Genomic DNA, 25152 nt, shown 5'->3' with positions numbered 1-25152 from the left:
GGAGTTAGAGGAGGGGAAGGAGAGAGGGATAGGTTAAAAGAGAGAAGGTGATGGTCAGAGAGGGGGAATGGGCAATTGGAGTAATCAGAAATATCACAACGGTGCGTAAAGACCAGGTCAAGTGAGTGCCCACTCACATGGGAGGGTGAGGAGGTCCATTGGGTGAGACCAAATGAAGAGGTGAGGGTAAGGAGTTTAGCTGCAGAGGATTCTGTGGGAATGTCAATAGGAATATTAAAATCACCTAGGATAATGGAGGGAAGATCTGAGGAGAGAAAGTGAGGGAGCCAGGAAGCGAAGTTGTCAAGGAATTTGGAGGGAGAGCCAGGGGGACGGTAAATGACAGCTACTCTGAGGTTTACTGGTTGGAAGAGGCGTATAGCATGAACCTCAAATGTGGGGAATGTAAGGGATGGTTCAGAGGGTATTAGCTGGTATGAGTAACTGGTGGATAGAAGGACCCCAACACCACCACCATGGCGACCCCCAGGCCGGGGGGTGTGGGAGAAGGTGAAGCCCCCAGAGGATAGAGCAGCAGGAGAAGTGGTGTTAGAGGGTGAGATCCAAGTTTCAGTGATGGCTAGGAGATTCAGAGAGTTGGAGATAAAAAGGTCATGGGTGGGGACCAGTTTATTACAGACTGACCTGGCATTCCAGAGGGCACAGGATAGAGAGATAGCATTTGTGAGGGAGATGTGAATAAGATTGTCCGGGTTGCTGTAACGTGGAGGTGAGATTAATTTGGGGGACCGATATGAATAGAGTTTAGTGATGGTGCGGGCACCTGAGCTGGAAAGGGAACCAATAGGAGGTGGGCAGGGAGGGAGATGTGGATGGCAGTGGGGTGAAGTGACAGGGAGAGGAGTGTAGGAGTAGGGTTTGGTGGTGGGGTAGTAGGACAGAGGGGGGGTAGAACAGGAAGAAAGTGGAGTAATGGGTGAGGAGTGAAGAGTAGGCAGACAGAGGAGGGGGGAGAAGGGGAGGAGGAGGTGGAAGAGATAAGGGGGAAGGGATAAAGGTGGAAGCAGGGGGCAGAATAGAGGATTAGGTAGAGACAGAGTGAAGGAGGGAGTTGACGAAAACCTTGTCATGGTGTTTATAAGTAAACAAGAGGAATGAAATTTGGAAATATAAATGAGATATGAGTGCAAGAGATTTGTAGGAATGCAAGTAAGAAAACAGTGACGTATCAAAGAACAGTGTATCAATATGTATGCAGATTAACAAGATTGTTATAGGGAGGAATAAAAGTGGGGTTCTAATGTGTGCAGAATATGAAAAATAACGCAGATTGTAAGCAGATAGAGGATGTGAGGCTAGGCAAGAGAGCAGAGATAAAGGACAGTGTTTCAAAGTTGATAGATGTAAACTGACATGGGAAAAAGTACGATAAGCATTGAATTGTATGCGAGAATCAGAAGGCCTGCATTATTAATAGCATTAGATGTGTTCTTGTCGTGATTGTACAGGGAGTCCAGTTGTAGTCTGAGTCTTTAGATTGTTGGGGTTTGTTGCGTGATGGACCTTTTACTCCTACTGTTTTTCCTCGGTTTAACGCAGGTCTAACGCTAGTTATGCACTTAAAAAACTGCACTTAGAAAAAAAGCTGCACCCAGCCAAGGCTTCCCCAGCCAAACTACTGACACTTATACAGGGAAGCAGGCAAGTGTGGACACTAATTAATGAAAACCCCCAATTGGCCAGCCAGAGAAAGCTAGCAATAAAAATGGCTTAAGTCAACAATGACCACATACCATACATCTAAGGCTACAAATAAATCAAGCATTCACTTTAGTCAATAAACTGAGAGAATCCTTAAAACAATGTAACTATTACAAATCATAAGGCATTAGAAACTATAGCATAAGGATTCAGTAAAGAATAAGCTAGTTACCTATGATTATAATTAATAAAGGAGGCACAGGAGGTGAAACACTTTGCAGTCACAGTCAACTTCAGTTACCTATGATTATAATTAATAAAGGAGGCACAGGAGGTGAAACACTTTGCAGTCACAGTCAACTTCAGTTACCTATGATTATAATTAATAAAGGAGGCACAGGAGGTGAAACACTTTGCAGTCACAGTCAACTTCAGTTACCTATGATTATAATTAATAAAGGAGGCACAGGAGGTGAAACACTTCGCAGTCACAGTCAACTTCAGTTACCTATGATTATAATTAATAAAGGAGGCACAGGAGGTGAAACACTTTGCAGTCACAGTCAACTTCAGTTACCTGTAGATTGGGAGAGAGGCGGTGTCAATTCATTCAAGATCAGCAGAAGAATTAACTAATAAAAATAGCGCAGGTCTAACGCTAGTTAGATTCCAAAGTTATGCCATGTATCTAACCTCCACACATGATTAGACTGCCTATATCCCTGATCCGAGAGTTATGCCATGTATCTAACCTCCACACATTACTCTGCTGCCTATAACCCTGACCCCAGAGTTATACTACGAATCTAACCTGTGCACATGACTAGTCCGCCTATAACCGTAATCCTGGAGTAATGCCATGTATCTAAACTGTGCACATGACTAGTCCAACTATAACCATGATCCTGGAGTCATGCCATGTATCTAAGCTGCGCACATGACTAGTCCAACTATATCCGTGATCAGAGAGTCATGGCATTTGGCTAACCTCCACACATACTGTAAGTAGTCTGAATATAATCAAGATCCCAGTCATGCAATGTAACTAACTTCCACACATTACTCGGCTGCCTATAACCCTGACCTCAGACTTATACTACAAATCTAACCTGCGCACATGACTAGTACGACTATAACTGTGATCCTGGAGTCATGCCTTGTATCTAACCAGCACACATGACTAGTCCAACTATAACCGTGATCCTGGAGTCATGCCATGTATCTAACATGCACACATGGATAGTCCAAATATAACATTCATCCTAGAGTCATGCCATGTATCTAAACTGCACACATAACCCTAATTCCTGAGTCATGTAAAGTATCTAACCTGCACACATGACTAGTCCACCTATAACCCATATTCCTGAGTCATGCCATGTATCTAACCTGCACACATGACTAGTCCATCTATAACCCTAATTCCTGAGTCATGCCATGTATCTAACCTGCACACATGACTAGTCCACCTATAACCCTTATTCCTGAGTCATGCCATGTACCTAACCTGCACACATGGCTAGTCCAAATATAACATTCATCCTAGAGTCATGCCATGTATCTAGCCTGTCCACCTACAAACCCTAATTCCTGAGTCATGCAAAGTATCTAACCTGCACACATGACTAGTCCACCTATAACCCTAATTCCTGAGTCATGCAAAGTATCTAACCTGCACACATGACTAGTCCACCTATAACCCTAATTCCTGAGCCATGCAAAGTATCTAACCTGCACACATGACTAGTCCACCTATAACCCTAATTCCTAGTATCTAACCTGCACACATGACTAGTCCACCTATAACCCTAATTCCTGAGTGATGCCATGTATCTAACCTGCACACATGACTAGACCACCTATAACCCTTATTCCTGAGTCATGCCATGCATCTAACCTGCACACATGACTAGTCCACCTACAACCCTAATTCCTGAGTCATGCCATGTATCTAACCTGCACACATGACTAGTCCACCTATAACCTTAATTCCTGAGTCATGCCATGTATCTAACCTGCACACATGACTAGTCCACCTATATCCCTAATTCCTGAGTCATGCCATGTATCTAACCTGCACACATGACTAGTCCACCTATAACCGTAATTCCTGAGTCATGCAAAGTATCTAACCTGCACACATGACTAGTCCACCTATAACCCTAATTCCTGAGTCATGCAAAGAATCTAAACTGCACACATGACTAGTCCCCCTATAACCCTAATTCCTGAGTTATGCAAAGTATCTTACCTGCACACATGACTAGTCCACATATAACCCTAATTCCTGAGTCATGCAAAGTATCTAACCTGCACACATGACTAGTCCACCTATAACACTAACTCCTGAGTCATGCAAAGTATCTACCCTGCACACATGACTAGTCCACCTATATCCCTAATTCCTGAGTCATGCAAAGTATATAACCTGCACAAATGGCTAGTCCACCTATAACCCTAACTCCTCAGTTATACCAAAGTATCTAACCTGCACACATGACTAGTCCACCTATAACCCTAACTCCTGAGTCATGCAAGTATCTACCCTGCACTCATGACTAGTCCAGCTATAACCCTAACTCCTGAGTCATGCAAAGTATCTAACCTGAATACATGACTAGTCCACCTATATCCCTAATTCCTGAGTCATGTAAAGTATATAATGTGCACAAATGACTAGTCCACCTATAACCCTAACTCCTCAGTTATGCAAAGTATCTAACCTGCACACATGACTAGTCCACTTATAACCCTAACTCCTGAGTTATGCAAAGTATCTACCCTGCACACATGACTAGTCCACCTATAACCCTAATTCCAGAGTCATGCAAAGTATCTAACCTGCAGAAATGACTAGTCCACATATAACCCTAATTCTTGAGTCATGCAGAGTATCTAACCTGCACACATGACTAGTCTACCTATAACCCTAATTTCTGAGTCTTGCCATGTATCTAACCTGCACACATGACTAGTCCACCTATATCCCTAATTCCAGAGTCATGCCATGTATCTAACCTGCACACATGACTAGTCCACCTATAACCCTAATTCCAGAGTCATGCAAAGTATCTAACCTGCACACATGACTAGCACTTATTGTCTTTTTGTTGTCCCATTGTCTGCCTAATGTAGGACCCACTCTGTGTCAGTGGCTCTGTGATGGCGAGTTTAATCCCCCAAGCCCGGAGCCAGGAGACGTGTTTTGGAGATGGCCAATCAGCTGCTGGACCCATGTTGGTGCCAGAGAGGCACCAGCATGACGGAGGGAGTCCCAGTGCCCAGCTACGACAATGTCACAGAGATTGTGGGGAGGCAGGAGTAGGGCTGAGGAGGGGTAAACTGGAAAAAGCATAGTAGAGCATGAGGAAGATTACAGTGTACAGTATATGAGAACATGTGGCTCTTCTGTCCTCTCTCGGTGCGCCAACTCCATCCAGGTTACCACGAGCAACAAACACAAACCAGAGTCTTGAACAGAGGCAGACCAGAGGTTCAGCCAGCAGCTGGGGGTGCAGGGCTGTGGCTGTGCCCATCCAGCTACGGCACTCCGGTGACGGCCCTGTCAGCCCATGCGTTGAGCCGCTCCTGATTGTAGCCTAGTGTAGGGATGGCCATCGACCATCGATGATTCGTAATCACCGATGGTATATGGTTGATGTTGAATGCTTTTGCCATCGATGGGGGAGAACCAGATGGCTTCTCTCCATCGATGTCTAAGCATTACTGAATGTTTTTTTTTTTAACAAGGTGCTGTGACACGGAGCATATCTCCCTCACTGGCACCCATGAAACCCCGCCCCAGGTTCTGATTGGGCCAGTCAGTCAAAAACTGGGATGACCATCGGTTGGTGAAATCACTGATGGTCATCCTATTGATTCCTATCAGTCGCTGAAGAAAGAATTGCTTTCCAGTCCAATCATGTGGTTCCAAAGCACAAAAAGTTATTTATGTAAAAGGGGTAACACGATGTAATATTTAACAATTAGAGTAAAAAGCAATGAAAATAGTACAGCCCGATACATACGCATGCGCACTGGTCCCAGTATACAGTCATCAGTCCAGAAGTCTGCATTCGCAAGAAGATGTGTGTACACTGAGGTCAGGACACAGCCTATATACCTTACAGGTTTCAGAGTTAACAAAGGGACAAATTGACAGTTTCTCATTGGTTCTTGCTTCTGGTCAATCTGGTCATTGCTAAGTTAGGGATGGGGAACTTGGGAAGCACCTCTGCACAAGGTTTAATTTGAAAGTAATAATTGGTATGGTGGCCCCAATTTGTTAATAACTTACAAATGTATAATCATCCCATGGGGGTGCTGCCATAGACAGTAATAAAGAGTACACAAAAGAAGAGAGAGAAAAAAGCACTGTCTCTTTGTTGGCGCACAAATAGAAAAATAAATTAAAATTTAACTTTTATTATAAATATTTAAAATTCACTTTGCCTAACTAGTGAAATATTCCATAAATGATAAATCATGAAACACACATATGAATATATATTGTTCTAATAGTTTATTATTGATACTAAACAATTAAATAATTTATAGTATGTTTGTCTCCGTGTCCTTTTTCTGTTGTGTTTATAAAACATTCAATATTGTTGATTAAGTTATGGTAACTTCCTTATTAATAATGCACTCCCAAATGAATTATATCTGTTGCAAACCTATGATAGTAGATAGATGGTAATCTCATATATCGATAAAGGCAAGTATATCCCAATCTAATAATGCATTCATGCAACTTGTACAACTTGCCAGTCTCATACTATCATCAATTACATGGAATTTATGATCGAGATTGTGAATTAGTGACTGTTTCCACTGTAATAATCACAGCACCCTCTATAGGGCAGAATACATCTTCAATAATGGGAATATGCTACATGGGAACATGTATCCACATCACATTACAAAATGTAGCGCCCCCTGTTAGACTAAAATATAATCAATCATATAGTGGCATGAACTGTAGATTATTACCCAGATTTATTGTTGCAGCGCCCCCTATAGGGGTATATAATTAAATTAGAATATTTGGTTTAATGAGAATTAACCAATACTACAATTGTGAAATTCACCAGTGACATATTCAAATATAGCTATATGGTGGTGCGTACTGCACTGAATTCTTAACAAATTATCCACGCATGTGTCGTGTCCATAAAAAATATGATTGGTAAATTTATCATATTCTGTACCAAATGAGTTATAGGTAGATGTTATGACTCCCCCTATAAGGCTGCACAGTTTTAACTCAGTCATATGAGATAAATACCATATTAGGTAAGTTGATATTACCCCTTAATTGTTTATATAAGCATTACCATGCACGTGTGTAGTTAGTTCATTATAACGTCCTCTACAGGAGCACAACATTTTTTTTTTTGTATCTGAATCAATATAAATATTATAGCTCCCCCTCTAGGGCCGTCAGGTTGTTGACAATCCTATGTAAATTACAGATAGATATTATATTAATACTGGGTAGATTCTATATGTTATCCATTCATTGCTTATATTAGTATTATCATACACACAGTATTAAATTAAGGCGAGTTATATTCTCCCATATCAAATTATCCACTCATATGTCATATCAATGGAGAACTGATAGGTATATTTCTCACATTATATGCCAAATGGATTATATTAAATCTAGGTGGATGTTATACCTCCCCCTATGAGGCTGCACAGTTGCTTATATCAGCATTACTACGCCCTTGTATCATTTATTCATTACAGCGCCCTCTGTAGGAACACAAACATTTTATTGAATCAATGTAAATATTATAGCTCCCCCTATAGGGCTGTAAGATTTTCTATCTAAAATACAAATGGTTATTGCTTATATTAGCATTGTCATACACACAATATTCAATTGAGGGGAGTTATATTACCCCATGTTATTATCTCCACTCATATAGATTTTCCAATCTCTTATTACATTGGTTTTAAGTGCAAAACAACAGGACAATTTCCCTATTAATCTTTGTCACAACATGGACATACCAGGCAGCAATGGCCGCTAACGCCGACGTACGTTTCACTATTTTTTATCAAGGCAACCAACCGGCCTCATAGGGGGAGGTATAACATCGACCTAGATTTAATATAATCCATTTGGCATATAATGTGAGAAATATACCAATCAGTTCTCCATTGATATGACATATGAGTGGATAATTTGATATGGGGGAATATAACTCGCCTTAATTTAATACTGTGTGCATGATAATACTAATATAAGCAATTAATGGATAACATATAGAATCTACCCAGTATTAATATAATATCTATCTGTAATTTACAGAGGATTGTCAACAACCTGACGGCCCTAGAGGGGGAGCTATAATATTTATATTGATTCAGATACTAAAAAATTTTTTGGGTGCTCCTGTAGAGGGCGTTATAATGAACTAACTACACACGTACATGGTAATGCTAATATAAACAATTAAGGGGTAATATCAACTTACCTAATATGGTATTTATCTCATATGACTGAGTTAAAACTGTGCAGCCTTATAGGGGGAGTCATAACATCTACCTATAACTCATTTGGTACAGAATATGAGAAATTTACCAATTATATTTTTTATTGACACGACACATGCGTGGATAATTTGTTAAGAATTCAGTGCAGTGCGCACCATCCATATAGCTATATTTGATTATGTCACTGGTGAATTTCACAATTGTAGTATTGGTTAATTCTCATTAAACCAAATATTCTAATTTAATTATATACCCCTATAGGGGGCGCTGCAACAATAACGCTGGGTAATAATCTACAGTTCATGCAACTATATGATTGATTATATTTTAGTCTAACAGGGGGCGCTACATTTTGTAATGTGATGTGGCTACATGTTCCCATGTAGCATATTCCCATTATTGAAGATGTATTCTGCCCTATAGAGGGCGCTGTGATTATTACAGTGGAAACAGTCACTAATTCACAGTCTCGATCATAAATTCCATGTAATTGATGATAGTATGAGACTGGCAAGTTGTACAAGTTGCATGAATGCATTATTAGATTGGGATATACTTGCCTTTATCGATATATGAGATTATCATCTATCTACAATCATAGGTCTGCAACAGATATAATTCAATTTGGGAGTGCATTATTAATAAGGAAGTTACCATAACTTAATCAACAATATTGAATGTTTTATAAACACAACAGAAAAAGGACATGGAGACAAACATACTATAAATTATTTAATTGTTTAGTATCAATAATAAACTATTAGAACAATATATATTCATATGTGTGTTTCATGATTTATCATTTATGAAATATTTCACTAGTTAGGCAAAGTGAATTTTAAATATTTATAATAAAAGTTACATTTTAATTTATTTTTCTATTTGTGCGCCAACAAAGAGACAGTGCTTTTTTTCTCTCTCTTCTTTTGTGTACAATCTGGTCATTGGTCAGTTCATACGGTGTCATCAGGGTTATGGCTCAATCTTCCAACAGTCACATTGTGTAGCTTACCACCGAACAACTGGTTAAAACTGGCTACAACACTGCATACAAGTTATAACATTTCTATTCAATAATTCCCTATCATCCATAACTAGCGGACGCATGATGCGATTTCTTTGCCGGTAGAAACGGATGTCTGCAATTAAACAGGGATTTAGTATGATACCAAACATGACATGTCCACTTTATTTTGAACCTTAGATCTCGTTTAAGTACATCTCACATCATAATTATTAGCTAGCAAATACGTTAAATAACTGTAATGTGTGGGAACCGTTTTATATGTATGCGTTCGCATATGTGCATCTGTGTATTGAAATAGCAAATGTGCGTCTATGTGTATGTATGTGAATATATACAGGCGAGCACCCATGTGTATGTATGTGAATACACATACGAGCATCTGTGTATATATATATATATATAAAGCACTAATCCATGGGACTCACCATTCCTAGATTTGGGGTGCAACATGGTATGTGACCACATTGTTTAAATAGAAATCACAGGGGCTCTGCACTCACCATAATAACTAATAATAATAATAACCATAATAAACAGTGGGGTTTTGGTTCATGAATTGATCAATGCATTTAAGCTTGAAGCCCCCGTCACGGGACCCCACTATACTGCAAGTCCGTACTCTATTGCTCAGAATTATAACATGGACATAGCCATCACATTAGTGTTAAACTCAGGGTATGCTGTCAAGGTTTAAAGCTCACAGCAACTTTGCTTTTAAATGTGAGACAGTTACCAAGCACACCTGTTGCAAAGCACCTAGGAAAACAGCTGACACAAGTTAGATTAAACTAGTTAAAAGGGGTGCATGAGAAAATGTGATCACAAAAATGATTAATTATAAAAATTAATCACAATAAACAAAAAGCACTACTCCACGGCACTCACCATTCCTAGATTTGGGGTGCAACATGGTATGTGACCACATTGTTTAAATAGAAATCACAGGGGCTCTGCACTCACCATAATAACTAATAATAAAAATAATAATAATAATAAACATAATAAACAGTGGGGTTTTGGTTCATGAATTGATCAATGCATTTAAGCTTGCAGCCCGCGTCTCGGGACCCCACTATACTGCAAGTCCCTACTCTATTGCTCAGAATTATAACATGGACATAGCCATCACATTAGTGTTAAACTCAGGGTATGCTATCAAGGTTTAAAGCTCACAGCAACTGTGCTTTTAAACGTGAGACAGTTACCAAGCACACCTGTTGCAAAGCACCTAGGAAAACAGCTGACACACACATATATGTGTGTGCGTTATGTGCGTCAGTGTATGTGTATTGTGGGATTGCATTTGTGCACATTGGATTGCACCGACGCAAAGTAGTGTCCTAGTAACATGTCATCCAACCATAGACGACTATATCGTCAAATAATAATTGTACAGTGATCATATCCAATTATTTGACTTTGACAATCCATTGAATAGTTTGTAACCATCTATGGCTATTTACTAGTTTGCCGTCGATGGTAACTATCGATGGTAACACCACCAATGGCCATCCCTAGCCTAGTGGCTACATTACGGCAAAATGTTCCTGTAATGTCCGCTTAGACATTCGCTGATGGTCGTCTGCCCATGCGCAGTAGCTCGGCTGGGTCCGAGTCTGGTAGTAAAATCGTTGCATTAGCGATTACTTTGCAATGAGATCATTTTACTCTTTACACATCGCAGGATCAGGCTTCTATCATAGCCCATGGCCCTCATTCAGAGGCGGTCGGAGGATACAAGCAGTCGCTCAGAAACTGGGCGGCTGCTTGCATCCTGACCGCCCGCCTCTGTTTCGGGCGTTAGGCTGTGGGTGGACACCCACAGCTCTAACAACCGCTAGGGTGATGGTCGCGATGGTCATAGACCATCGGGGCTTACTACGAGACCCTAGGGTAGGGTCTCACTTGTCGTAAGCCCCGGAGAGCTTCTGGCTCTGTCAGAGCCGGAAGCTCTCCACTGACATCACTAGTGATGTCAGTGGGGCCTCCCCCAAATGGCAGGCGTTCCCATGGGAATGCCTCCGTTTGGGCTGCCACCCCCCCGGCCCGCCTTCCAAACGGGACGAGCTGTCAATCAACATCGACAGCTCGCCCCCTTTGGAAAGAGACCCGCTACGACCGGCGCTGTCAGTCGTAGCGGGTCTCACGCATGCGCACTAAGGAGCCGGCTCCCTCGTGCGCATGCACACTGGAAAAACATTGAGGCAGCCGTGCGGTCGTAGACCGTACGGCCGCCTCTGAATGAAGCCCCATGTCCCTGCATGTGTTTTTTGGGATAGTCCCAAAATACTGTACATAATTTCCTATTGGTGCAGTATGCGGCGATAAGAAATTTTAATCATCGGGGTAAATTCCAGAATACTGGTAAATACGTCCCTTAATGAGAAAAATGCATGTTAGCTTACAGCACCAATTCCTTATGGGGTTATGCAGGAATCCCCTAACACTAGTGTGAAGTCCTGTGGTGCAGTGATGTATGTAGGTTTTTTTCCAGGCTCATATCCCCTCCCCTTGGCTCCGAAAAGACAACATATTTTTCTATAATAAAATTATACTTATAGCCTGGCATGCCCCTACTTCCACTAAACGATGGGTTGAACTGGAGGGTGATTTGGTGGGGATGGACTAAATTTCATACTTACCCTGGCTACCACGCAAACTGACCTAGGACTGTCCTATCGGTTCCAGCCGTAGCTTTAACACTCTCTATATGGGACACTATTAACAAAAAATATACTCTGTCCAAATACCCCTCTCCTCAAACCCCCTTATGGCACAGTCCTTCCATTCCATCATGGCTATGACATCTATCTGGCCAGTGGCAGGTATAACACACTTCCGTCATATTGTAGGACAATTTGCCCCACAAACTTTTGGTGATTTTCAGGAAAAATACAACATCCCCGACTTCTCTCACTATCAATATATACAACTCCGACATTTTGCCACGTCAACGCTTTCCACTCGCCAGCCTCGTGCTCCGTCCCCAATAAAAAGACTTTGTATATACCGACCTAATGATAAGGGCTCTATATCCTTTCTTTATCACTCTGTTCTGACATTATAGTCCCCCTCACTTTCTACACACGAGCTCGCATGGGAAGCAGATCTGGGACAACCATTGGGAGATGAAACTTGGGAAATAATACGTCTCGCTATCTCCAAATGCTCTCTTAGTCTAGCTATCCGAGAAAACTCATATAAAGTTTTTACTAGATGGTATCTAGTCCCAGATCGCCTACATCAAATGTTCCCTAATTCTTCTGACCTGTGTTGGAGACAATGCAGCCACATTGGTACATTTTTTCACACTCGGTGGACCTGCCCAAAAATTATTCCATTCTGGAATATGGTCCGCTCCCTTATATCATCAGTTGTAACCATACCTTTCTCTCTATTACCTGTCAACCTGTTACTTTGTGCCCGGTCGACCAGACTTCTAAAATACTAACAAATTGCTTCTTCACATCTCATGTGCGGCTAAATATCAAATAGCACGTAATTGAAAAAACCTGATACTTCAACTCGCATGAACTCTCAAATAGAATTTGGTTTATATCTAAAATGGAGTATAATTTTTAATAATTCAGTGGAGAAGTTTCACTCAATTTGGTTTCCTTGGTACTCCATTCAGATTGCCACCCTTCCTGGCCTCACATGAACTGTGATCCATAATCCTGATCCTGTTTCATTATTTTTTCTTTATTTACTTATTATTTTTTATTTCATTTGTATTATTATGTCCCCCCGGCAGGGCCGGACTAGCCATCGGGCACTTCTGGCAAATGTCAGAAGGGCCGATGGCCAAATGGGGCGCTTTGGCTGAGCCAGGCTTACCCGGCTGTACACCCTCCCGGGCGGCACCTTGCTCATCAAGCAGACGTCACAAATGCGCACGACGCGGCCGCGACCAAGCACCGCGGCAATGGGAGCAGTGAGAATCTGGGCCCCCGCTATGGAGACAGTCTGCTGCACGGGAGGCGGAGCTGCAAGAGGAGCTGAGGCACAGTATACAGCATTCAGAGGAGGAGCACTTCCGGGTTCCATGCTGCTAATGAAACCCGGACATCAGCTACACAGTGCAGCAGGACGCTGCTTCACAGGGGACTGCATATGGTGACTCTGCACACTCCAGAGGTATCTCTCTCTGCCATCTCCGCCATTAATTTCCTTCTGTCTCTGATCTCACCTTATTCCTCCTCTTACTCTCTCTTCAATCTCCCCTGATTTTTCTCTCTCTCTTTTCTGTTTCCCCCTATCCCCTCTCATCTCCCCCTATTCCTTAACTCTGCTGCCTGCCCTTATTCCTCCTGTCTCCATTCTCCCCCTATTCCTACCCTGTATCTCCCATCGGAATCAGTATGATTTACCGCCGGCCGCATGGCCAGCGGTTCAAATCCCGACATCGTCTGCCCGGCAAGGGTGAAAATGCAGATCGTCAAAAGGTAAGTGTTTCCTAACCCTCTCCCCCCCTAACTCTCCCTTAGGAGTGCCTAAACCTAACCCCCGCCGCCTAAACCTAACCCTCATGGGGGGAAGGTGCCTAACCCTAACGTCCCCCTGGGGGTCCCATACCCTAGCCCCCCCTTCCCCTAACCTGACCCTAACCTCCCAGGGGGTGCCTAACCCTAAGTCCCCCCCCATGAGCCATAAACCTAATCCTCCATCCCCCCCGCGGCTGTCCGCGCCCGGCATCCCTTCGATCGGGATGCTGGGCGCGGGTCTCCCGGCGTAGATAAACTGAAAGGCGTCGAGATCTTGACGCCTGTCATTTAACCCTTGCTGGGATTAAGCAGTCGGGAGGCCGTCGGTTGGCATTGCGTCCGCCGGCTTCCCGATTGCTTCCCCTCCCATCTCCCCTTATTCCTACTCTCTCTCCCAGCTCCCCCTCTTTCTCCTATTGGCTCGATTTAATGCAACGCGTATTGAATAGCGCCGGGAATGAGCTCCAAGAGCTATTAAATTATGCCCTTCTCTCACCCCTCACGCCTTAAACAGGGTGTTTAGTCACGAGAACGGGCAATCTCCAAATAAACTTCTTGGCGCAATGCTGTTTTCGCCGCGCTAAGGGCAGAAAATAGCATTGCACCTGGACTTTTGTTGGATTAATGCTTGCATCCCAGGAGAGATGCGAGAAGAAATCCTTAGTCGGGCTTAGCAGCGTTCTGAATTGAATAGCTCTGGGAGCTCATTACTGGTGCTATTCAATTTGCGTTGAATTGAATCGAGCCCAATGTCTCTCTCGGCTTGCCCTATTCCTTCTCTCTCTCTCTCTCTCTCTCTCCCAGCTTCCCCTCTTTCTCCTATGACTCTCCTGTCTCCCCCTATTTCTCCTCTCTCTCCCATCTCCCCCTATTCCTTCACTCTTTCATAGATTCCCCTCTTTCTCCTATGACTCTCCCATATCCCCCTATTCCTCCTCTGTCTCCCAGCTTCCCCTCTTTCTCCTATGTCTCTCCCGTCTCCCCCTATTCCTATCCTCTATCTCCCAGCTTCCCCTCTTTCTCCTATGTCTCTCCCGGCTTCCCCTATTCCTTCTCTCTCTCTCCCAGCTTCCCCTCTTTCTCCTATGTCTCTCCTGTCTCCCCCTATTTCTCCTCTCTCTCCCATCTTCCCCTATTCCTTCTCTCGCTTTCCCAGGTTCCTCTCTTTCTCCTATGTCTCTCTCAGCTTCCCCTATTCCTCCTCTCTCTATTCTTTCCCAATTCCTTCCTACTCTCTCCCAGCTCCCTTCTCCTATGTCTTTCCCAGCCTCCCCAATTCCTTCTCCCTCTCCCAGCTTTCCCTATTCCTTCTTTCTCTCCCTGCTCACCCTATTTCTCCTATGTCTCTCTAGCTTCCACAATTCCTCCTCTCTTTCTCTCGGCTCAACCTGTTCATTCACTCTCTCGCGGCTCTCCCTATTTCTGCTCTTTCCCAGTTTAACCTAAACCTTCTCATTCTCTCCTGGCTCTCCCTATTTCTTCTCTCTCTATCCACTCCCCATATTTCTCCTATGTCTCTCCTGGCTCTCCATATTCTCTCTCTCTCTACCCCAGTTCCTCCTATTCCTCCTCTCTCTCCTGGCTCTCCCTAATTCTCCTATGTTGGGTCCCCTCTTTCCTTCTCTCTCCCAGCTGCCCAAATTCATCTTCTCTTTTTCTCCTGGCTCCCCTTTTCCTCCTTTTTCCTGTCTCTCTCTATTCCTTTTTAGTATGTTGCTATTTCAAACCTGCAGATCCATGTAGTATTAATATTAATTGTATACAATATATTGTTTATAATATTTCTATTTTATAATATTTGTTATGGGCAAATATTCATGTTTGTGTATGTAAATAATGGACACTATTGTGTGACATAACGTGAAAAAGGGACACAGATGTAATGTGAAAAGGGGACACTACTGTGTGTCATAACATGAAAAAGGGACACTACTGTCTGATGAAAGGTGAGAAAGGGCACTACTGTGTGATGTAACATGAATAAGGGACACTACTGTGCAGTGTAGTATGATGAAGGGATACTACCATGTGGTGTAATGTGACTAAGGGACACTACTGTGTGATGTAACATGACTATGGGGTACTACTGTGTGATGTAATGTGAAAAAGGGACACTACCGTGTGGTATAATGTGACTATGGGGCACTACTGTGTGATGGAATGTGAAAGAGACCTACTGTGTGGCATACCGTGAAAAATTAGATGACTACGCCCCTTCCCAGAAAGACCACACCTGAATTTCTTTCTGTGTGCCGAAGGCACGCGCTCTCCGTGCTGTCCCTATGGATGGTGGCACACATGCTCTTTTGTCAAAATGTGTAGTTGCGGCTCTGCTTCGGTGTGCACAGATGTGTCCTCTGCGTTCAGCACCCCTTCCCTATAAAGTCCTACAGTGAACACTATCTAATTTTCTACAGCTGCTAAACTAGGGCTTGGGGAAAATGCCCTCCCCTTTCTTTTGTGTATGACCTACACCAGTGAAGTGCCAGCTTTACTTATAGGTATCTGTCTCGTGGGAAGGAAAATCTGGTCCATTTTCCAGCATCTGGGAGCAAATTTCTATTGTTATTTGCCCCCATACATTACCAGATTTTCTGTCCCACCACACGAATTGGACAGATATATCTATAGGTGTGTACACAGCTTAACAGAACCAACACAATACTAAATGTTTGACTCCCAGCAGGATGTGCTCTGTTGTATGTATTTTAATAGAGAATGATGTGTACTTGTCTTTTGTTCTGATATTAATTATATATGTAAGAGCATAGACTAAGAAGTGGGAGGGGTCAGGAATAGTAAGGGGAGGAGTCTATGCCAGGAGCATGATGATGACGCAAGGTGGGCCTGTGTGCTCCTTAAACGCCAGGGCCTATTTTTAGTCCCAGTCCGGCCCTGCCCCCCGGCTCGTTTATACTTCTTCCCTCCTTCCCCATATTTTCCCTTTTCTTATTCACCCTACTATTCAACTTCATTTTCTTCTTTTTATTCAATTACAGTTAATCAATTGTAGTTTTATTAAAATCTCAGAGGAGATCCCTTTCGATTTCTATAATACAGACAAACCTTTTTTCTTGATGTTTATTATGCCTCTATATATGTACAATTAATATTATCTGGTGATTAACTGTTTATCTCTAGATTTTATGTCTGTATTGTTTTTTGATGTTCAGTCCTATAAATCTAATGAAAGATTAAAATTTTTTTTTATATATATATATATATATATATATATATATATATATATATATATATATATACTTGTGATCAAAACACACACTTGATCATGACATTTGTAAATCTGCATATGCATTAAGTAGGCCAGAGAGGAATTATCCAATCACTGACAGATTATTGCAGTAACACACATCTATCATTCTGCTCCAGCAGTCAGTCCTAAGGATATTTAATTTGAGTTTATTTTTGTGTTCTTATATTTAAAATACTTTCAATTAGGGTAAAAGCGAGAGGCCTAAGTATACCCCCGTGTCCGTGCTCTGTTTTACCTCAGTTGTCATGGTTACAGTCTCGTCTAGGGATGCTCCTGGCCAAAGTGATAGACTATTGGCTTCTGACTGTCTGCCAGGACAGAGGGCATTTCAGGTGTGCCCATTATGGAGATGGACATGGAATGATCGAGTGGTTGCCATACACATTAAATTAAAGCAAAAGAAATGAAGCACACAATTATTTTCAGGACATTTACTTACAAACAATTATTATACCATTTTAAATGCACTTCCAATGTATAATAATTAGGCAATTGTTAATACTCCAGACATAAAAACGCATTAGGTAATATAGCTTCCAACAAAAAAAAAAAAATAATAATAATAATAATAGTCAATCATACACAACTATCCTGCTTAGTTAGTATGATGCCAGGCTGCAGTAATAAGCTAGTTGTTACTTATACTGTCCCAGTAACAAGCAGTTTTGCTATATAACAATTATAGACTTTTCATCATATATGGCAAGGTGTACTGATATATGCTGATATGTATATTCTGGTATGATATCTTCTGCTGTATCTCCATTTCTGCCAGCCGCAACAGCCCCCATCGGTTTCTATGGGGGATGTGATGCTGTCTGACTTACCAAGTTCCAGAATGCAAAGCATTCTGGCACTTAGTCCCCGCAGCATACAGCATCTGAAGATGGTGTAAGGCGCTGTAGCCTATGGGCTACACATTGCAATACTAGCCAGGAGAGGGCTCCATAGGAACTCTCCCCCGGCAGCTGCCACCGCGTATGTGTGGTCTGTAGACCATGCATGTGTCGGATCCCAGGCACAGGATTGCAGAGACCACTGATGCGGTCACTTCACTCCCAGCACTTAGCACAGACAGGCTTCTTTCGGAGCCCCTATCCCTGCGGGTGCTTATTCATACATCCGGGCGGTATGAAAGCATCCTGCAATGTGATCATGGATTCTAATATTGTGCCCAGATCACATTGCAAATGAAATCATTAATAACTTAGCCACATACTCTTGTAGTAGCACTGTTTTATCATCATCATTTTCCCACCACTTCTCCTGGTGAGGGTCATGGACAGGCTATCCCAACCACAAGCCAAGCAGGCTACCTCAGCCACAAGCCAAGCAGGCCCAAGCCACAAGCCAAGTACTGTAGGCTATTCCAGCCACAAGCCAAGCAGGCTACCTCAGCCACAAGCCAAGCAGGTCCAAGCCACAAGCCAAGTACTGTAGGCTATTCCAGCCACAAGCCAAGCAGGCTACCCCAGCCACAAGCCAAGCAGGCTACCCCAGCCACAAGCCAAGCAGGCTACCCCAGCCAAAAGCCAAGCAGGTTAACACAGCCACAAGCCAAGCAGGCTTTTTCTGCCACAACCAAGCAGGCTATCCCAGCCACAAGCAGAGCAGTCTATCTCAACCACAAGTCGCCCAGGCTATCCCAGCTGCAAGTTGAGTGGGCTACTCCAACTACATGTTGTGCAGGTAATACCAGTCACAAGCCACCCAGGCTATCCTAGCCACAAGCCGAAAAGGCTATCCTAGCCACAAGCCGATCAGGCAATCCCAGCCACAATCTGATCAGGCAAACCCAGCCACAAGCCGAGCAGGCTATCCCAGCCACAAGCCGAGCAGACTATCCAAGCCACAAGCCGAGCAGGCTATCCCAGTCACAATCTGAACAGGCTTATACCAGCCTCAAGCCAAGCAGACTATCCCAGCTACAAGCCAAGCAGGCTATGCCAGTCACAAGCCAAGCAGACTACTTCAGCCACAAGCCAAACAGGTTATCTCAGTTACAAGCTGAGTAATCTATACCAGACATCCCTCTCACCAGTCATTGACACTTGTTGGTCCTGAGAGATTCCCCGACGAGCCTAAACCAAGTAAGCAATATAATACCTCAAGCATAGCCTGGGTCAAACTCCCTGGGTTCCTCCAGCTTTCTTAAATACCCCTGTCGCTAACTCACAGAGTAACTCTTACAGGAGATTATTTTCTTCAGTTTTCTGTCATTATCAATGACATTAGATCTTCCCTAAGCTTTCTGGGCTTCCCTAGCCATTTGGAGATATGGAGAGCTGGTTGAACTCTCTTCATTTTGGATGTCCTACTTCTAGATGTCTATGGTGGTGTGTCATAAGACTTCAGCAGCCATTGGTGGATGATAATACGGGACCAAAACGCATTTTTATAAATAGTAACAACTGATCAAAAAGAAGATGTATCATAATATAGCAGAACAATGGCGCTACATAGGTAATAATAGGGAATGATTATTTAAATTATATAGAAAGACTAACGTTGATTTATATAAAAAAACAAATGATGCTGGAGAATAATGTGGAGAAATAACCAAAGACTATAGATTGAGATGGATGCAATGTAATAGTAGAAGAAAAAGTGAAGATTGATAGAAGTAGGAATAGATAACACGCCGAGGTGACGTACTGGCGGATGTAAATGACAGGGATAACATAATAAGATATAGTAAAGGAATACAAAAAACAAAAGTGGATCAAGTTATAATTGAGGTGGCAGTAAATGGATAAAAAGGTATGAAATTAAGGTGATTGGAAGACATTGGGAGATTTAACAAAATGAAAATGAAATAGATTAGGAAGTTGGTTTGTGTTGGGGTGGTCTAAATATATTACAGAATAATATGAATAAAGGAAGAGTATAATAGTGACAAAAGATAAATAAAACTAATAAACTGTTGTAAGGGAAGTGCACGGGGTCAGTGCAGTTATAAATGCGCTTCACTACTGGTTAGCAGCTTCCTCAGGGGGATCTTTCAGTATGAACTTTTAGGGGCATATTCAATAGGCAGTGAGAAAAGCAAAAAACCCTCACCTGCGAGGTTTTTCCTGCAGGTGCGGATTTTTTGTTATTCTATTAGGTGTGTGTTTTGTTTTAAAACATGCGCCGGAAGGTATTTTTTTTGCGCACCTCCTTAGCAAACGTGATTTTTCCTAAAATCGATGATTTCAGGAGATATCACCGGGACTTGCTCTGACACCGCCGCGGCACCCCACTGAGGACTAATTAAGCATTTGGAAGTATCCAATTAGCTTAATTAGTCCTTAATTACTTATTCGGCAGCGCTGTCTTCTGCATCTTCTTCATCCAGCGTCGGGAGCCGGCTCTTCTGCAGCAGGATGAGTATGTCAGTGTGTGTGGTGTTTGTAAGTGTGTATCAGTGTGTGTGTGCATGAGTTTGTGTACCGGTGTCAGTGTGCTCCCCCCAGTGTCACTGTGGCCCCCCCATAATCAGGGGCGGATTTACCGCTAGGCAACCTAAGCGGCCGCCTAGGGCCCGGCAGGTCCCAAGGGGCCCGTAGCCAGGCCCCCCTGAAATCTGTCCCTAGAGAGAATCTGGCCCTGCTGTGCTGTGTTCGCACAGCGCACACAAGCAGCAGGCGGTATAGTATCAGGACACAGCATAGCGGGGGAGGAGGAGGGAAGAGGCGGAGTTACAGGGCAGGGGAGATTGGGCTCACTCACACACTATTGCGGGGCCGGGTGCCGCGATCAGTCAGTGTTCAGTGCTAGGCGGAGCTCTGTGACACGGAGCTCTAGCTGCTGCAATAAAGTTTTCTTTTTTATATTGGCACAGCGCGCGTGACGTCATGAGGTCATGTGCCGTGTACTGTGTAGACTAGAGAGTCTGAGATTGCCGGAGAGGAGCCACTGAAGAGGAGTATTAGGGAGCAAGAGTGGATACCCTGAGAATGGTAAGTGAGGCTGCTGCATGGTGTGCTCCTGGGCTGTTACGGAAGTGTGTGTGCCTTCTAATTCGTCGTCCGGATTTGGATTTGGATTTGCCAAACTGCGGTGACTGGATTTGGATTTGGATTTTTTTACAAAAATTTACAAAAAAAGCTAAAATCACATAAATTGGTCTTTTTTTTCTTCCTAGAGTAAGTTTCTTATTAACCTCAATAATATTAATTTCCAGTCAATTTAGAACACCTCACAGCTTATAATATTGTTTTCAACATTATTGGCCAAAGGTTGCAGTGAGCTGACTGGTTACTAAGCGACAAAGCAGCGGCACAACGACACAGACACCACAGTATAAAGCACATCTATGACACATTGCCACACAGCAGTGGCAGAAATGAAAAGTAGTGCACCCACCCAGTGGGGTACGGCCAGCAGAATCACAGTACTTGTTTACAAAGTGGGCTACGGCCCAAGGAGTCACAGTGCACAATCTTATTCACATTACACCGCACATAGTGCCCCTGATTCACATTACACCATAAAGTAGTGTCTCTTATTTATGTTACGACACACAGTAGTGCCCCTTTTACACAATGCCCACAGTAGTGCCCCTTTTACACAATGCCCACAGTAGTGCCCCTTTTACACAATGCCCACAGTAGTGCCCCTTTTATACAATGCCCACAGTAGTGACCCTTATACACAAAGCCCAAAGTAGTAATGCCCCTTATACAATGCCCACAGTAGTAGTGCCACTTATACAATGCCCACAGCAATAGTGTCCCTTACACAATTCCCCCAACAGTGGTGTACCTTACACAATGCCCCCAGCAATGGTGTCCCTTACACAATGTCCCCAGTAGTGGTGAGCCCTATGCAGTCCCCTTAGTATAGTAGGGCCCCCTATGCAGTGCCCCCAGTAGTAGTATGCCCCCCAGTAGTATGCCCCCCATTAGCAGGCCTCCCCAGTAGTATGACCCCATAAGCAGGCCCCCAGTAGTATGCCCCCCTGTAGTATGACCCCATTAGCAGGCCCCCCCAGTAGTATGCTCCCCATTAGCAGGCCTCCAGTAGTATGCCCCCATAAGCAGGCCCCCAGTAGTATGCCCCCCCAGTAGTATGCCCCCCAGTAGTATGCCCCCATAAGCAGGCCTCTCACTACTGAAAACCCCGCGACCAGTATTTTGGAAATTGAATACCGAGGGTATCGGGAGCGCGCATACCCGCAGTATTTCTAAATTGGATGCGAGAGGCGCGAGATTTTGGACTTGCTAAACCTCGCTCCTAATTGGATATGCCCCTTAGAGTAACATTTTTTTTACAGCTAAGTCCATAGATGACTCTGCTAGCCTACTGGGCTTTCCCCTGTGCATTGAGTTCCTACTAGAAGTAAAAATATATTTCCTTGTGAGGGGGCTGGGGTTGTTGTAGAGTGCTGGGTGTTATTGCTTTAAATGCCCCCTACTGCCCTTCTTTTTATACAAAGTTGCTCCTCTCATCCATTTTTTTTTTTAAGTAGAGACATAGAGACCTAGTTATGAAGTTGTACATTGCAGTCATTAATCCCAAAACAGCCATGGCCACGCCGGTACGGTAGCTCAACCAGATCCTATAGTTATCCCAGCGTTAACTATATAGCCTTCGCTGGCACATGCTGCTCTTATCGCGTCCCGACATCTGCCCCCAAAAGTCTACTAAATTGCCACAATATATGGAGAAAAGACATGCTAATTCTCTACATTTCACATACTATATTAAATAGGCTCCATAAACAAAACAATAGTAAAAATCTATGTTTCTTTTTTTTTTGGGGGGGGGGGAATTAGGGTAGTTTTTGTTGGAACTTTTCTGTAATATAGCCTGAATGTTGAATTTCCTAGCTGCTGTTGCCTTGCGCCTTCCTGTGGCAGCACAAGTTTAAAAATAACTAGTTGTTACGTTCCCATTTCTGACTTTTCCAATAAACTTTGTGGGAGACAGAAAACTTAGCACAGCAAACAGGTAATTAGAGATTAGGTTACATGGGGACAGAATGCATTTATATTAGGCTATAAAGTTGCAGTCACAGGGGACACATATTTTTTCATTAGAACCTTTTTCGAAGAGCACCGAGATGCTTCCCGTATTCAATGGCACTCGATGAGCACTAATTGCACTCGCTTTACTCTTCAAAGAAATTCAAAGGACCGCTGATGTACTGTATACATAATAAGTCAGATCAGTATCAGGCTGGTGGGTGTGTGTTGGGAGATATATTTAAAGGATAAAAGATACTTGAATTCCTAAACTCATTTTGTTCCTATAAGCTTTTCAAATGCATTTCTAAAGGCTGAATCCTCACAATCCTGAAATGCTCTCAGCAACATCAGAATAGATAACTTTTACTTTATACTAGGGTAGAAAAGAGTGATGTGCTACAGCTCAGTAATGTAACATCTAACACAGTTTTATTCTTTCATCATCGGTTTATGGCTGATAATGTTATCTCAAAAGTGTGAACAGCGGGGGCAAATGTAGGATTTTTATGGGGGGGTTCCATATATATGTGTGTACACATACACATATACATACACACACGCATATAGATATACACACATATACATACGCACACACACATGTCACACATACCTTACATGCACACACATATATACACACACATGTGTCACATATACATTACAAACAAACTTACCTTGCAGCAGATCTGATCGGTACAGGCTGGCATCATGCAATTAGGACCCTCCCCCTCACGGCAGAATACTGGATCAATCGGTAGTGGGCGGGGCCAAATGACTCGATTCCAATGAAATCGCGTCATATTGTCCCCGCCTCCCACGAATCGCAGCAATTTGCAGAGAGGGGGCGGAGCTTAAGGATATGGTGCCTGCACTCCAGTCTGTCAGGGGGGGGGTTTCTAGGTACTCAGAAACCCCCCCTTGCGTGCGCTACTGAATAGCTTATACTACTAATGTATAATTAAACAAAGGTGAGGAATACTGGTGCTTAGCCTAGCAAGATGGAAGAGTGGCTTGGGTAGGAAGGAACAGATACTGGTTGGGTTTTGTTGGAGAGCGGGGCTAACATGTGGAACGGAAAATATAGGGCAACAGTTGGAGGTTTGTGTCCTGATTCTGATTCGCAGGCATCTAACGGGTTTTCACCACTGTGCACGCGCCGCAGCTGACACCTGCATCTTTGAGCTGTGGGCGGGTCTGAGTCGTAGACATCTTAGACACTTCCAGCGTCAGTGGGCATTGCTGACTGGTAACTGGGCGTTCGCACAACGTTTTATTACTGTAGGGAACAAAAGATCAGGCCAACAACTCCATATAAAATACAGCTGTGGTAAGAATATTTCAGCCCAATTCGCAATGCGGTCATGAAAATCACCACTTGCATTTAACAAAGTTGGAGCGCCAGGACAGAGAAAAAGGAGAAAAAACTCTGTCCCTGCGAATACGTAGAAGCAAAGTAACAGCCACGTTATCACTTTACTCACGGGTTCGTCCCGCACGAATGCGTCACTGGGGCCGGAGGTGGATCCCTCTCCAGTAAACCCATAAGCTACTATGGGCTAACACCATCTTCCATCAAAAGTCCGTCACCATCACCATCTAACAAATGTCTGTTTTTGGGGGATTTCCTGCATAATAGTATACATGCCCCTATTCCCTATTACTGTGGACTGCAGTGGAACTTCTGCAAAAGTCACTTTGCTTAATTGATAACTAAACAATAACAATCAATAATAAATTACCACACCAACTATATATATATATATATATATTTATTGTATATATATGTTCTTATTCAGTTACTGTAGTTTATTAGCTGAACTTATAATGTTACGGAGTTCTGTGCAAGAATCTCCCTTGTTTGTCAGTCCAGGTTCCATGCTGTGACTGGAGGTCAAAGGTTAAGGGTTTGAACTTTCTCTGGGATACATCTGGCAAGTGCATCCTGGTTTTCCCAGGACAATCCCAGTTTTTCTTGGCAGAAGTTTGTAACTGTCAATTCCAATTTTCAACAAATTGAGATTCTTGATTGATGCACCCACACTCGCAGAATGACTGGTTACAGGATGTGCAAATGTCAGGTGTCTGGGGGTCTCCCGGTACACGGGGGTGACTGAGTGCTAGATGGAAGAGAACATGAGATAGTGCTGTGGGACGCATGTTATAAGGTGGTAGAGAAGATAGAGTGAGGACTGCTGGGAATGTTATATCAGAAATAAAGTAATAGTATGCTCAGCTTCTGCTGTTTCACTGCAA

Source organism: Taudactylus pleione, unplaced genomic scaffold, assembly GCF_031769625.1.
Source record: "Taudactylus pleione unplaced genomic scaffold, aTauple2 ptg000061l, whole genome shotgun sequence".
Taxonomy (NCBI): domain Eukaryota; kingdom Metazoa; phylum Chordata; class Amphibia; order Anura; family Myobatrachidae; genus Taudactylus; species Taudactylus pleione.
The sequence above is the reverse complement of the archived record's forward strand: the minus strand, read 5'-3'. Positions refer to the sequence as shown.